General features: G+C 35.5%; 1 protein-coding gene across 1 annotated transcript in view; it reads left to right on the plus strand.

The window, feature by feature from the left end:
* Positions 1 to 14,814, plus strand: part of hip1 (huntingtin interacting protein 1) — a 57,399-nt gene that overhangs the window by 11,215 nt on the left and 31,370 nt on the right.

The raw sequence follows: 14,814 nt of genomic DNA on the forward strand, positions 1-14,814 counted from the left end.
TCCGCACTGCGCTACAACCCAAACATTTTTCTCATTATTTCTTATTTTCAATGCCGATGCTTGGCCCCCAAATGCTGCTTGCAGCTATATTTATTTTTTTGTAATGTTTGTCATGCTTTTTATGTTAAATTATGTTTATTTCAGTTCAATGTAATATAAATGAGCCATGGGAACATTAGATCATCTTAAATGAAATGCATATTGCTGCCTTCAAAATTAATTCAACTAAACATAAGTTAACTCAACTTGAAGATAATCTTTGTTTCAACTCACAAATAGTCAAGACAATGCATTAATTTAAGTTTAATTTAATAATGCATTGTCTTGACTATTTGAGTTCAAACAACCGGTGATTTTCAAGTTGAATTAACTCACATTTTTAACTCTCTACCGCATGGTGTTGCCATATGATAACATACTCTTTGCGTTCATTTCCTTGCCGCTGTCTCTTGAAGAGAACATTCTTGTTTTTTTGGTTGGTAAGAGAAGACCTTAGTTTAGCTAATGATGTGCTTTGGTTAAGTCACATAACATGCAATTTTTTAAGATTATGGGGGGTTCATGTTCATAACCTTCCTCTTATAAGATTGCGTAATGTTGAATTTTCATGAACTGCAATGTTTTTGGTTTTATGTCAATGTTTTATGATACATGATGAACAGTATTATATTTGTTTTTAACTGTCTAAATTTGCATTTTAAATAATATTCATGAAAAACGTAATGAACTTTGCTGAATAATGCTTTATATTCTTTTAAAGAGAATGGAATAAATAAAAGCACAAGTATGTATATATGTATATGTATAAGGTGTTGTTTAATTACTGCTAAAGCTTATAATAGCACCAATTGACTCAATACAAACATTTCTGAGGAAAAATATTAACTATATACTTACACTTGTTCTAAGTTATTTCCACTATTGTATGTTGTTGCCGTATGGAAACATATCATAAAGTACTTTACAATAATATTTTTTTTACAGCACTTCAAGTTAAGCCATTCTAAGAAAAAAATATTTTTTTCTATTGGTCTATCATAATGCGTGCAGTAGAGGGTTAAGGCAGCAGGTGAACTTTCATTTCTAAGTTTAACCAGCTGAAAATGTTTTACAGTAGTGACTAATTTTCTAATGATTTATTATTTATATGTTCTTACATAATTCTATTCTTAATTAAAGTGTTCAGCTCTCCTGTTACACACGAGCACCTGTTGGATTAATAATGTATGGATCTGCTCATTGTCATTCTGCTTTACCTGAGCATCAAAAGTAACCAGAAGGGGGCGCCATTCACCAACTATACACACGTCATCATGTGCAGGAGCAGCATTTCCCTGGAATGCCATCAATCACGTCACATATCCTGCAAATCGATGATTACATCAACTCTATTAGTAGGCAAACAATTCTACAGAATGCATCTGTAAATCTGTTCATTGCATAACGCATTATGCCTGCAGTGTGTCTCGAGGGTCTTTTGCATCATTGCAGTTAAGTTTTAGCGGTCTGTAAATGCTATTTTTTAGTCTCAGTATGTGTAAGACCTTGCATCAGACTTGCAATACAAACATTTCCTCTTCTGCTTCTTTTTAGTGATGTAATATTTGACGCTCTCGCGCTCCTCTATGTCCTTTTAAGTCAAAAGCTGTGGTAAATGAGATCAGTGTATGAAGAACTCCTCCTCTAGCGTTACAATCTGTATTTTGGGGTCCGTACCTGTCACATAATATTTAGTCCATTTAAGTCTAGTGCTTCCATTAAGCGTCTCTGCTGGCAGTGGCTTTTCTAGAGCGTTCTTGAGAGTCCAGCCATCTGCCAATCGGATCTTCGGCGCGCGAGGAGGACGATGGGGAAATAAGAGAACGGCACGGGAAAGAAAAGGAGAGAGAGGGACTATTCGATACTGAACCGGACACATGTTGAGTTAACGGACCGTTCCTGCTTCCTCCGCCTCCCTCAGCGGATTCGCAGTCTGCTTTTGATTCCCGAGCTGGGAACCGGTTCACCTTCCCTTCCATAACCCCGTTTGAACTATGGACTCGAATAAAATGGTAGGTGGTCGACGAAATGTTGATGTTTAGCGGGCATCTACACGTTTTGGGGGGTGGGGAGGGAGGGATTCGCGCCTGGTTGTTTTGTATCGAGGATTTTATGGTTTGGAGTAACAGTCCTGTGTGTTTGTTTACCTCAGATTTAGACCGTCGCGAGCGTTCACTCCTTGGACCGTTACAAGTTGCAGAGATGTCGCGAAATTTGCGCATTTTAGCCAATATTGGGCTGTTTGGGCGCATCAAGTAATTCCCAAAACATTCCAGGATTTTAGGAAGTGCTAATACGGCTTGTCGGTGGGAAATTGCGTTTAAATGAACCGCTAATGTCTAAGCGTTTAGTCAACAGGAAACACACGATCCGTTTTTATCTACTTAAATGGATGGTTTAACCATAAAATACAAATTCTGTCATCAATTGCTTACCTTCTTGTGTCTGTATTACTCTTTCTTTTCGCAATACAAAAGCAGATGCTAGCCAGAACGAGTCACCATTCACTTTCATTGTATGAAAAAATACTCAATGAACGTAAATGGTGACTGAGACTTTGAGACTGGCATTCTTTAATAATCTGACCTTTTGTGATGACCTTTTGTGTTTCGCCGAAGAAAGATGGAGGTTTGTTACATTGAGGAAGCGATGACAGCATTTTCTCTCTTTTTTGGTGAACTGTCCTTTTAAATGTGCAGCTAATACAAACTTTGGTGTTTGAGGGTCACACAACTTACAGTTGTGTAGATTTAAAGGATTAGTCCACTTTTAAATAAAATTTTCCTGATAATTTACTCACCCCCATGTCATCCAAGATGTTCATGTCTGTCTTTCTTCAGTCAAAAAGAAATTAAGGTTTTTGATGAAAACATTCAAGGATTTTTCTCCTTATAGTGGACTTCAATGGCCTCCAGACGGTTGAAGGTCAAAAGTACAGTTTCAGTGCAGCTTCAAAGGGCTTTAAACGATACCAGACGAGGAATAAAGGTCTTATCTAGAGAAACCATCACTCATTTTCTAAAAAGTAATTAAAATTATATACATTTTAACCATAAATGCTCATCTTGAACTAGCTCTTTTCTTCTTCTTCTCTATTAGAATTACAGCAGTGTAGATGCTTATAAGTGTATTACTGCCCTCCACAGGTCAAAGTTTGAACTAAATTGTCATATACAATATGCTAGTGTAAGTATATAACAGTTAGTTCAAACTTTGACCTGTGGAGGGCCATAATACACTTAGCAGTGTCTACACTGCTGTAATTCTAATAGAGAAGAAGAAGAGAGCTAGTTCAAGATGAGCATTTATGGTTAAAATGTATAAAATTGTAATTATTTTTTAGAAAATGAGTGATTGTTTCTCTAGATAAGACCCTTATTCCTCATCTGGGATCATGTAGAACGCTTTGAAGCTGCACTGAAACTGTAAAATTTGACCTTCAACCATTTGGGCTCCATTGAAGTCCACTATATGGAGAAAAATCCTGGAATGTTTTCATCAAAAACCTTAATTTCTTTTCGACTGAAGAAAGAAAGACATGAACATCTTGGATGACATGGGGGTGAGTAAATTATCAGGAAATTTTAATTTGAAAGTGAACTAATCCTTTAAATGATGGATTTTAACTCATGTGTGGCTCTTTAGATACCTTTTTTGGACGCATGATTCACTGTTTTGACTTGAATCACTGCATCCCTCTCTTTGCTTTGACTCCCAACCTGCTATCAACATTTTGTGTGTGATATCTGCTTGTTCTCAGATCCTTCATGTCATGCTCTGCTTGACAGTGGTATGAAAACATGTTTTTACTTGACTGGGGTCCCGGGATCCCCACTGGAGATTTGTGTGTGTGTGTTTGTGCAGGGCACAACGAGGCTAAATCAAGCTTTATAGAAAGTCAATGATTGATGTAATTTGCAGAGAAGCAGGAGCAGTGATTGGGTTTGATCTGTGTCTCTGGGTTTACTGAGAGTTTTTGATGTGGCCTCAGAAGGCCTCTTGTTAGCTAGCTCGTAAAACTTGAGGTTTTATTTCAGTAGTGCTGTTACAGCTCTTCAGTCTTGAAACCGAAAGGCCAGTGAGGCCCTTTTAGAAACCTGCTCCACTTGTCCATCTCAGATGTGTTTAGTAGGTGACAAAAAATACGGACCTGAGACTTGTTGCTGTCTACTATTTAGTCACCACATTCATTTATTTTCTTCAGACCTTCAGATGATTTTATCCAAAGTAACTTACAATGGATATACTTTTTTTCAGTTCATGCATTCCCTGGGAACCGAACCCATGACCTTGGAATAGGAAAAAAAAAAAAAAAAACATGCCATTGATGCATATCTTCATATCTAATTATTTTTTGTTTTATTTTTACATTGAAATGCAGAGGATATAAATAAATTTTATTTAAAAAATGTTCAATTTAATATTGTAGTGAATATATCTGATATTCAAACTGTTGCCCCCTATCAAATGTATTATTTTTGGATCTTGTAAAAAGTTTCTGCACTTCTGGTTTAGTGTTTCTGCAGATGTTGTATAGTCTCTGTCAGATATTTGCTGTCTCAAAGACAAGTGTTGTTGATTTATTGCATTGTTGATTATGTTGCATTAATTGTGTTATGAATTATTAGGGATGCATGATATATTGCCATCATATCGGTATCGGCCGATATGTTCATTTTTAATGTTATCGGATAAGAAAATTTGGCCGATAAATAATGACTTGTTTCCTTTAGCTGAGATACTTCAGATATGCAATGTTTGCCATGATGGTTTTGAATTGCTTGAAATATGATTGGAGTAACTTCAAAAAGGAAAATACAGTTAAGTTCAGCATGTGTAAGTCTGTAGGCTACATAAAATTATAATGAGAACATAATAATTGTGTGCTTTGGACATGGCTTTATATGGTGAGACTTTTGTTTTTGTAATCAGAAATTATAATTCATATATATATATATATATATATATATATATATATATATATATATATATATATATATAATAATTATATCACATATATAATTATATATATATATATATATAATTATATCACAAATGATAAAAATGTGGATTTAGGTTTATCGGCATATATATATATATATATATATATATATATATATATATATATATATATATATATATATATAAATATAAATTTTTTATTTATTTATTTTTTTATCGGCTTTCAAATATAAAGAATTATCGGTTATCGGTATTGGCCAAAATTTTCATATCTGTGCATCCCTATGAATTATAGTGCATTAATTGGGGAATAGTTTGTATTTGTCGTTGATTTGCTTTTGTTGTTAGCAGCTGTATTTGGTCAGAGTGAAAAGTTATTCAAATTAAATGTTTTTATTGAAGTATTTTGACAACTGGATGACGAATTATACCCTCATAAATATAGACCTGAAAATCAGTTCCACTGGCCAATTATTGCAGCTTAAGGTGATATCAACAACCCCTTTACATTTGTGCAAAAATTGTGACAGCACCTGAAGCGAGCACAGTCAGAGTTGTTCATGTGATTTTTCCACTCCAGAGTCCTAACTAGGTGTTGACTGAGTGTTCCCTGTGAGAGGAAGTTTGAGTCATATATGAGAAAAATTTAAAAATGTCTTTAAAAGGGAAGAAAAAGTATTTTTGTAATGCAGTACACAGTTGCCTTTCACTGCAGTGACCTTTAAAAGGGGTGGAGTTGTTTGCAGGAGACTGCTTTAGCTGAAAAAACACTAGTGGCTAAGTGTGAGCGTCAATCCCACACTCATTAACATGGCAAGAAAGGAGAAGCTTGTTTATGTTCTTGTAGTGTGTGAGAGAGTTTTGGTATTTTACACTGATCAGACCTAATTCTGAGAGCCGAGGGCTACCTCAGGAAGTTGAGAGGTATTTTTAGTTCTTTCAACTTTAGTTTTACACCCACGCCTCAGGAAAAGCTTAAGAGTAGCTGCAGACCAATACCTCTATCAGCAGTGCTTCTTAAACTGGCAGCCTATTCTCTGAACCACCTCAAAGTAGTGAGATTACCCAAAATGGGAAGCTGGGAAAGTTGTTTGGGTTGGCCGCAACGCCCTTTGGCGGACTGTGGGTAGAGTCTGCATTCTTCAGTCAACGGGATATGGGAAAGTCTGGGTGATCCAAGATAGGAAGCTCTAGAAGAGACATCACAAGACCCCCTCTGAGATAAGAGACCATAGAAAACTAGGGTTGGGTACCTGGTACCAATATGGCACCGGTATCTATATGACTGGTATGTACCAGACCGAATCAGAACACAGATTTCGGTTCTCATTTCGGTGCTACTTAAATGTCTGAGCTGTCGATTGAAATATTCACGTGATCAACTGCTAAATTCAAACATGCTTTCACGCTTTGGCTGGCGCTGAGCCAGAGACGGATGCGCTCAGCACGTGTCACATATCAAAACTATTCAGTGTTTTCAACCACATAATGTTTATTTAAGGTTTCAGACATTTAAATACACATAAGTACTAGCAAAAAATACATTTATAGTTTGTATGTCTATGGAAGCGGCAATAATAATTCTTTCAATTATAATTTGACTCAATTATAATTTATTCATAATCAGATACACATTGTTTAGGTAACTATATAGTTTACTCTATTCTTCTCCCAGTTCACCGTTCACTTACTATCTTGTATTTTGGGAGAAGTGAATGAATTTACGTGATGTAAACCCGACAGAGATGATTCTCTGAATTGCGGCGCAAACTAACATGGCTGCACCCATCGCGCATTATATATCAAATAACATGATCATTATAAAGGGTTTTAAATGAAAAAACAGATTCACTTACACATATTTGAGGATTGGAATATCAGATAGATCATAGTTAACAAGTTTGTGAATATTTTGAATAAAAAAGGAAAAACGAAATAAAAGCGATACATCTGTCATACAGCACTACTTTAAGTATACTTTAAGCTTTTAATATATTATTTAATTTTAAAGATTTTTTTTTTTTTTTTGACTTTCTTTATAAAGAGAACAGAAGGTATGATATTTATTTGATTAGTGCTTGAGGACATTCTCTGATATAACATTAGAAAGAATAAATAACATTTTTTTGCAGTTTAAGATACCTGTTTCTATTTTAATTTTAAAATGTAGTTTCTTCCCGACGGCAAAGCTGAATTTTCAGCATCATTACTCCATTCTTCAGTGTCACATGATCCTTCAGAAATTATTCTACTATGCTGATTTGCTGCTCAAAAAACATTTCTTATTATTATCAATATTGAAAACAGTTGTGCTGCTTAATACTTTTGTGGAAACCGCGATACGGTTAATCTTTTGGAACATTTTGTAACACAAATGTCTTTACTGTCACTTTTGGTCAATTAATGCATCATTGCTGAATAATATTAATTTCTTTTAAAAAACAAAACAAAATCCTACTCGCCCCAAACTTTTGAATGGTAGTGTATATTTAAAAACTTTTTTGAAAATAATAAAATTGTGTACACTCACATCTATTCAAGAAGGAGTGTAATAATGAAAATGTCTGATGCACCATATGACTTTTTTTTTTTTTTTTTTTTTTTTTTTACATTTATTTATTTTTACCATATTTCCTTTTCTTAATTCTGGGCACTCTTAATTACCACTTATTCACATTCAAGCATACTATCACCCAGACCCAAATATTTCAGTTGCACAATTTGTTGTATCAATAAACTAGTTATCCACTAATTTATTTCTCATGACATCCCAGCCTGTATAATCGTGGAGCATCATGGGTTAAAGGATAAAGCTCAATATGAGGAGAGCTATTTCGTTACAGTCTCCTATCCAGGCAGATGGGTCACGTGAGGACAGCTGGCCTTAATGTCCCTGTAGTGCATTACTCCTGTCTAAGATCCTATTGATTTGATTGATATTGTGCATTTGGCAGTTCTGTGCAATATGACTGTCAGAATGGTCCACAACACAGATGTTTGCAGATCATCCGCCACACATGCTTTGCTTAACAAGCTTGCTTCTTCTCCATATAGAAATAGTGCTACAGTAATTAAGTGTCTAATGGGTTGATATTGCTGTAGGCGAGGAATTGAATAAACTACTTGTGGCATAACGGGCTGTTTGGAGAGCTTGATTGGAAATGCAAAAGCAGGATATTTAGTTATTATGGTTTGGTTTCAAGGGAAGAAATAATAAAGCGGTTGGATCGTTTTGTGTAGGATGACGATGCATTTCTGAATGCAAATCTGAGTGTCATATAAAGATGATAAAGGACCTGCCAGGCCCCCATGTGTCCCAAAATGATTGTTTTTCTTCTTTCCACTTAAAATGAATAAAGAAAGTAATACAGAATGGCACAAGTGTAGGTAAATTATGACAGATTTTTTTTTTGAACTGTCGTACAGAATCATATTTGATATGCACATTTCTAAGGCTTTTAAATTATCAACATTATCAATACATGAAAAACTTTCTGTACACAATCTTCTACATGCCTTCTGTTGTCTGAGTGAACGTTTATACTTTAGCAAGTAAAAGTCTTTTTCAGTATAATTGTAAAAACTTCCCTCTTCAGGTCGTGGCACACGTGTTTTTGTGCTGTAAACGTAGTATAAATATAATGTAATATAAAATATAAGTAAACAGTATAAATTTTATATTCTTAATATTAAAGGTGCCCTAGAATCAAACATTTAATTTACCTTGGCATAGTTGAATAACAAGAGTTCAGTACATGGAAAAGACATACATTGAGTTTCAAACTCCATTGCTTCCTCCTTCTTATATAAATCTCATTTGTTTAAAAGACCTCCGGAAAACAGGCGAATCTCAACATAACACCGACTGTTACGTAACAGTCGGGATCATTAATATGTATGACCCCAATATTTGCATATGCCAGCTCATGTTCAAGCATTACACAAGGGCAGCCAGCAGGGCTTGACATTAACTTTTTTGCTCACCAGCCACTGTGGCTAGTGTTTTTCCAAAATTACTAGCCACTCAACATTTTCACTGGCCACAATTTTGCTGTTGGGAAAATTACATTTTATATGATTAAAGTTGACTTTGGCATGCTTAAATTACTTGATTTTGAGTCATTTTACTTGATTTACAAGATTTAAAACCCTTTTAAACTTTCAAATAAAGATTGACCACCAAAATCAAGACTACATTGTATATCAGCTGGTATGTACAGTTATTTTTGTTTGGCTATATAAAAACAACAAAGCAAATTACAAATAGTAATTTAAAAAATCTTTTTTCAGATACATAGGTTTATTTAACATGTATACATTTAATCACAAAAGATGTTAAATAACATTAATGACAGACAGGTATTTATTTGGGGGCTGCTGAATGCATGTACGTAATAAACTGACATATATTCAGTTTTTTACCCACCTGTTTACGTCCACTTAAGTCATAACCGACTATATCCACGCAAGATACTCCACACGATGTGCATTTTGACATCTGTGTGTGCGGATATTTGACTATTCAGGTGCAAGGAATACTGAGTGCGCGCAACAGAGAGAGTGCGCACGCGAGAGATCGCTTCTGTTCAGCGCAATTCCGCCTATCCGCCTTCACTGCAAGTTAATCAATAGAGAATTGTGATTGAATTGTAATTTTGTGATACGAAGAGCTTGGCTACCTTTCATTTGGCTGTAGGCTGAAATTATATTCAACCCGCCAAAGTGGCTAGTGGGAGTGGCTGTCTTACCCGCCACAGCTGAAATCTACCCGCATTTGGCGGGTTGGCGGGTGTTAATGTCAAGCCCTGGCAGCCAGTATTAACGTCTGGATGTGCACAGCAGAATCAACAGACTAGGTAAGCAAGCAAGGACAATAGCGAAAAATGGCAGATGGAGCAATAATAACTGACATGATCCATGATATCATGATATTTTTAGTGATATTTGTAAATTGTATTTCTAAATGTTTAGTTAGCATGTTGCTAATGTACTGTTAAATGTGGTTAAAGTTACCATCGTTTCTTACTGTATTCACGAAGACAGGAGCCGTCGCTATTTTCATTTTTAAACCCTTGCAGTCTGTATAATTCATAAACACAACTTCATTCTTTATAAATCTCTCCAACAGTGTAGCATTAGCCTGTTAGCTACAGAGCATATAGCCTCAAACTCATTCAGAATCAAATGTAAACATCCAAATAAATACTATACTCACATGATCTGATGCATGCATGCAGCATGAATGACGAACATCATGTAAAGATCCATTTGAGGGTTATATTAGCTGTGTGAACTTTGTTTATGCACTGTATAACTGCACATATAGTCTAGAGCTCGGGAGGGCAGGGAGCGAGAGATTTAAAGGGGCCGCAGCCTGAATCGGTGCATAGTTAATGATGCCCCAAAATAGGCAGTTAAAAAAATTAATAAAAAAAAAAAATCTATGGGGTATTTTGAGCTGAAACTTCACAGACACATTCAGGAGACACCTTAGACTTATATTACATCTTTTGAAAAGACGTTCTACGGCACCTTTTAATATTTCCAGATGAACACTTAATGCACTGGAGCAACTTAAGTCTACTAATTATCCATACATCATTTTTTAGTAAAGTCTTGTTAAAATGGGAGTATCAAATATGATACATTAGACTTGTGAGGAATGTTTATTTGTACATCTATAAATCATCATTGGACTACATTATGTTTTGCCCCTAAAATAAAAATTACAGAGCTTTTGATCATAAAACTAACCATTTAAATATCAGATGTATTATTGGAAGATACTATGGATGCTTGTTTCCGCCACTGAGAAAAAAAAAGGTCATTGCAACTTTTTCTCACAATTCTGACTTTTCTCAGAATGGCGAGATATCATGAGACAATGTCAGAATTTTGAGCTGACTTTTTTTCTCAGAACTGGACTTTATACCTCACAATTGTTTTTTTATCACGATTCTGAGAAAAACTCAAAATGCGCATAAATATCAATTGTCACTCTGTATCTTACAGAAGCAATCCAACCGTCTCCATTGACTTTGTATTGCATGAAGCTGCCTCCTTGTCATTATACAATTATGCATGAAGCAAGCCTCCTTGACTTATAACTAGGGGTGTCGTGTCACGAGATCTCGCGAGACTAAAGTGTGACGAGATTTCTCGTCGAGGCGAAAAGTAGTCTCGTGATGTTGCCATGACAGAGTGTTAGGATGATTAGGAAAGAATATGCCATCGCTACGTTTACATTACGCCTCCACTGTCCTTTTGCTTTGTGTTAAATAAAAAAAAAACATTTAATTCAGTTGGATAACGGTCGCCGCCGCTCCATATTTAAAGAGTACGCGCGATCGCTGAAAGTGAAACTAAACGCGCGCGCGCGCATTCAAACGCGAATACCCCGCATTTTCAAAGCGGCTCCCTGATGCATGCAAATATCTCTCAATATGAAAGCTATTTTAGGCTGGGCAGTGTAGTTGTAACCATCTCTTAGCTCTGTATCAAAGAAAAAGTTGGTCTTATTTGCACTTTGAATATTGAGAGTGCGATTATGGTTGCACTTATTGTAAAGTGTTACTATAAAAACGAATAACAGTTTTCTCTTAATCTTATTAAGCACAAACAGTAAGGTTTCATTTGTTAACATTAGTTAATGCACTGTGAACTATCATGAACTAACAATGAATGACTATTTTTATTAACTAACATAAACAAAGATAAATAAATACTGTAGCAAATATATTGCTCATTGTTAGTTGATGTTGGTTAATTGTAAAGTGTTACCATTTTTATTTATACTGCTTTTATGATCAGTTTGTGGAAAGGAGTTCAGTTAGGAGGTCAAAAGTTGTAGAAGCTCATAAATCATGTACAGTGAGGTCTGAAGAGACTGAAATCATACAGAAGAGAAGTCAGTCAGTTGAGTTTGTGGCAAAACCTTTTACAGTACTTGAGTATTGTTGTCTTTTACTGCATATGATAATTCAGTCTCAGAAAGTAGAACTGAATGACATTCATTATAAGATGATTAGTTAAAACATTTCAAATACACCTGCAGAATATGTATTTCGCCATTGAGGATTTCTTAAAAATAGTGTGTAAAAATCTTGTCTCGTCTCGTCTCGTGAACTCAATCTCGAGTCTCGTCTCGTCTCGTGAGATACTCGTCTCGTCACACCCCTACTTATAACGAAAAACAGAATAATGTTTAAAAGCTGCTATGTGACAGGGTGTACAGCAAACAAGCTAAGAAACCCAGAACCAAAAACACTGAAGTTTTTATAAGCTGGCGACCCAAATAATGAGCGTTTAAGGACACAAAAGTGGATACAGGCAATTGAGACAGAGCGCAACATGTCATATTACTCTGAGAACTATGCCCACTGCAGGGAAACGTAATCGGCAACAGGAAGTATAATATATAAAACTGACTTTTGGATATTTTACTTACCAGTGACAAAATGTTTACTGCACATGTAGGCATACTGAGTGTCAGGATCCCAAAATGTACCCATTCTTCCTTCTGATGCTTCATGTCTTATTGCCTGTATCCACTGTATCCGTCTCCTTAAAGGCTGGCTTTTATAGTTCGGTAGATTATAAAAACTTAGCTCTGGGTTTTTTAGGTTATTTGCTGTACACCCTGTCACATAGCAGTGTTTAGACATTGTTCTGTTTTTTGTTATAAGTCAGAAATGACAAGGAGGCAGCCTCACGCAAAAGTCATCGGTTGGCTTTTTTTCCTTGAGTATGAACTCCATTGTCACTTTGTCATACTATATGAGCCATAAAAGGCTGATGTATCAAATATGATACTCAACAAAAAAAATACTTTTTTTTTAGATTTTGTTTAAAGGTTCAATAAACTTTTCCATTTAAATTATTAGTATTTTTGGACTATTATTTCATGTCAGTCTTTACAGGGTTAAATATCACATAAAATGACGCTCATCTATCCTTTTAATATTTCCCAAATTATTTCTCTTTTCTTACTCAGTGTCCGACATTAAGGACTAGAAGAAGACATGAAAGAGAACTCAATTCAGTACTCACGCTCTTTTCTCTGAGACCTCTCTGTGTGCACGTGCACAGAAAACAGCTGGCGAGTACTGAATTGAGTTTTTTTGCACCTTCTTTCGCTTGAACGGAAAAACACACACAACAAAAGTATGTCAAAATGCCCTTCTTGGCAAGTATTAACATAAACATTGATGGTTATATATGAACGTAAGTAGATGAGAAAGAAAACGCATGTGCATTCTGTCTTAGTGACCTAATATCGGTCTTAGCAGCCTTCTATTTCTGCTGTCATTAATGTTAATCAAACAACAAAAGAAAGAAAATACTCAGTGATTATTGACTGAACAACTTTTGTAGCCTTAACAAGGATTAATCTATATTAAATTTATACTGTGAAGACTATGCAGTGTTATTTTACATTTGATTATTCAATTTCTGTAAGCTACCTGAATACTGTTAGACTGTAACACTGTTTATTTCATTTGTATGGTTGTACCTCTGTTCTGTTGTATTTATTTGAGCTGTTACTTGTAACTTGTTCTTATTTTATTAGTGAAGACTGTCTTGTCTTCAATCATTTTTGAACTTTATTTTAGTTATAGGCTAGTAGTTTTTGCAGTGGTATCGAAATTGGAATCAATCGAGAATTGTGAAATTTCACCAGTATCTAGAATTTTGGTTGCTTATTTGTTAGAATACGACATTACATGGGTCAAAACAACAACAACAACTTTTTATTTATTTATTTATAATTTTTTTGGTTGGCCCAGTGTAAATTTTTGTAGGGCACGTAAAAATTTGAACCAATGGCCCAAACAATCCTTAGCATTGAGCCCTGTTACTTTAGTTAGTAAGTGGTTATCACTTCATCTTATCATTCGCCCGTGCCTGTGAGAGAGATAATGGGTCCGGGATGCCAGTAAATTCACTCACCAGTGCCAAGAGGCCTGGGCAGCTGGCACAACTCATTCACACAGACTACAAAGTCTCAGTGTGAACAAATTAGGTCACACCTCTCCTCACACTAGCAGCATTACATCTCTTAGACTCTTTAGCTGTTATGTTTATCTAATCCTTTATTTTTAAAGGTTTTAATGGAAATTTGTTGATGTAATTTCTACGGATCACCTTTTTATAGACTTCATGGCTCATGGACCGTTTTAGTCATATGTTTATCTGCTCTGAATGCATCATTGGTTGTTGGAGATGGATGGAAAAAACCTAGTGCCTTTTTAGCATAAAAGCATTGCCTAAAACTTTCTGTTGGGTTGGTCCAGGAAGCGAATTATGAGGAAATCAAGCCCTAAAGAAGGCTTGTTCCGCCCTGATGGACATCAAAACAAAATGTAAGGGCGTCAAAGAAAGTAGTCTACCCGTAATATGAAGCTTTACCTTTAAATATGAAGACACATTTCTAGCTCTGACTGATTATAAATCATAATTTTGGCCACCCCTTAAATGGGACATACCATTAACATTACTTGAGTAGCTTCATGGATGAAGAACATAATGCTATCATTATCATGTGACATATAATTGATCAGTTATGTCGCTTCTGCCATTCACAGATCCTCTCCCGTGGCCTCATGGGATAGTAAAGTGTCCATCGTATGCTATGCACTCTTCAGAATCTCGCTGGAATAGTAGGTCATCCGGGTACTCTTTGCCACTTTTATGAGTACTGTGAATTCGGACATACTTCTTTTGTCATATGCTGATTTTCGCCTACTATATAGTTGGGAAGTATGCGATTTTTGAATGCAGCCAATGTGTTTAAAATGCTTATCATTTGCCCTC

The sequence above is a fragment of the Megalobrama amblycephala genome, linkage group LG16 (genome assembly GCF_018812025.1).
Source record: "Megalobrama amblycephala isolate DHTTF-2021 linkage group LG16, ASM1881202v1, whole genome shotgun sequence".
Taxonomy (NCBI): domain Eukaryota; kingdom Metazoa; phylum Chordata; class Actinopteri; order Cypriniformes; family Xenocyprididae; genus Megalobrama; species Megalobrama amblycephala.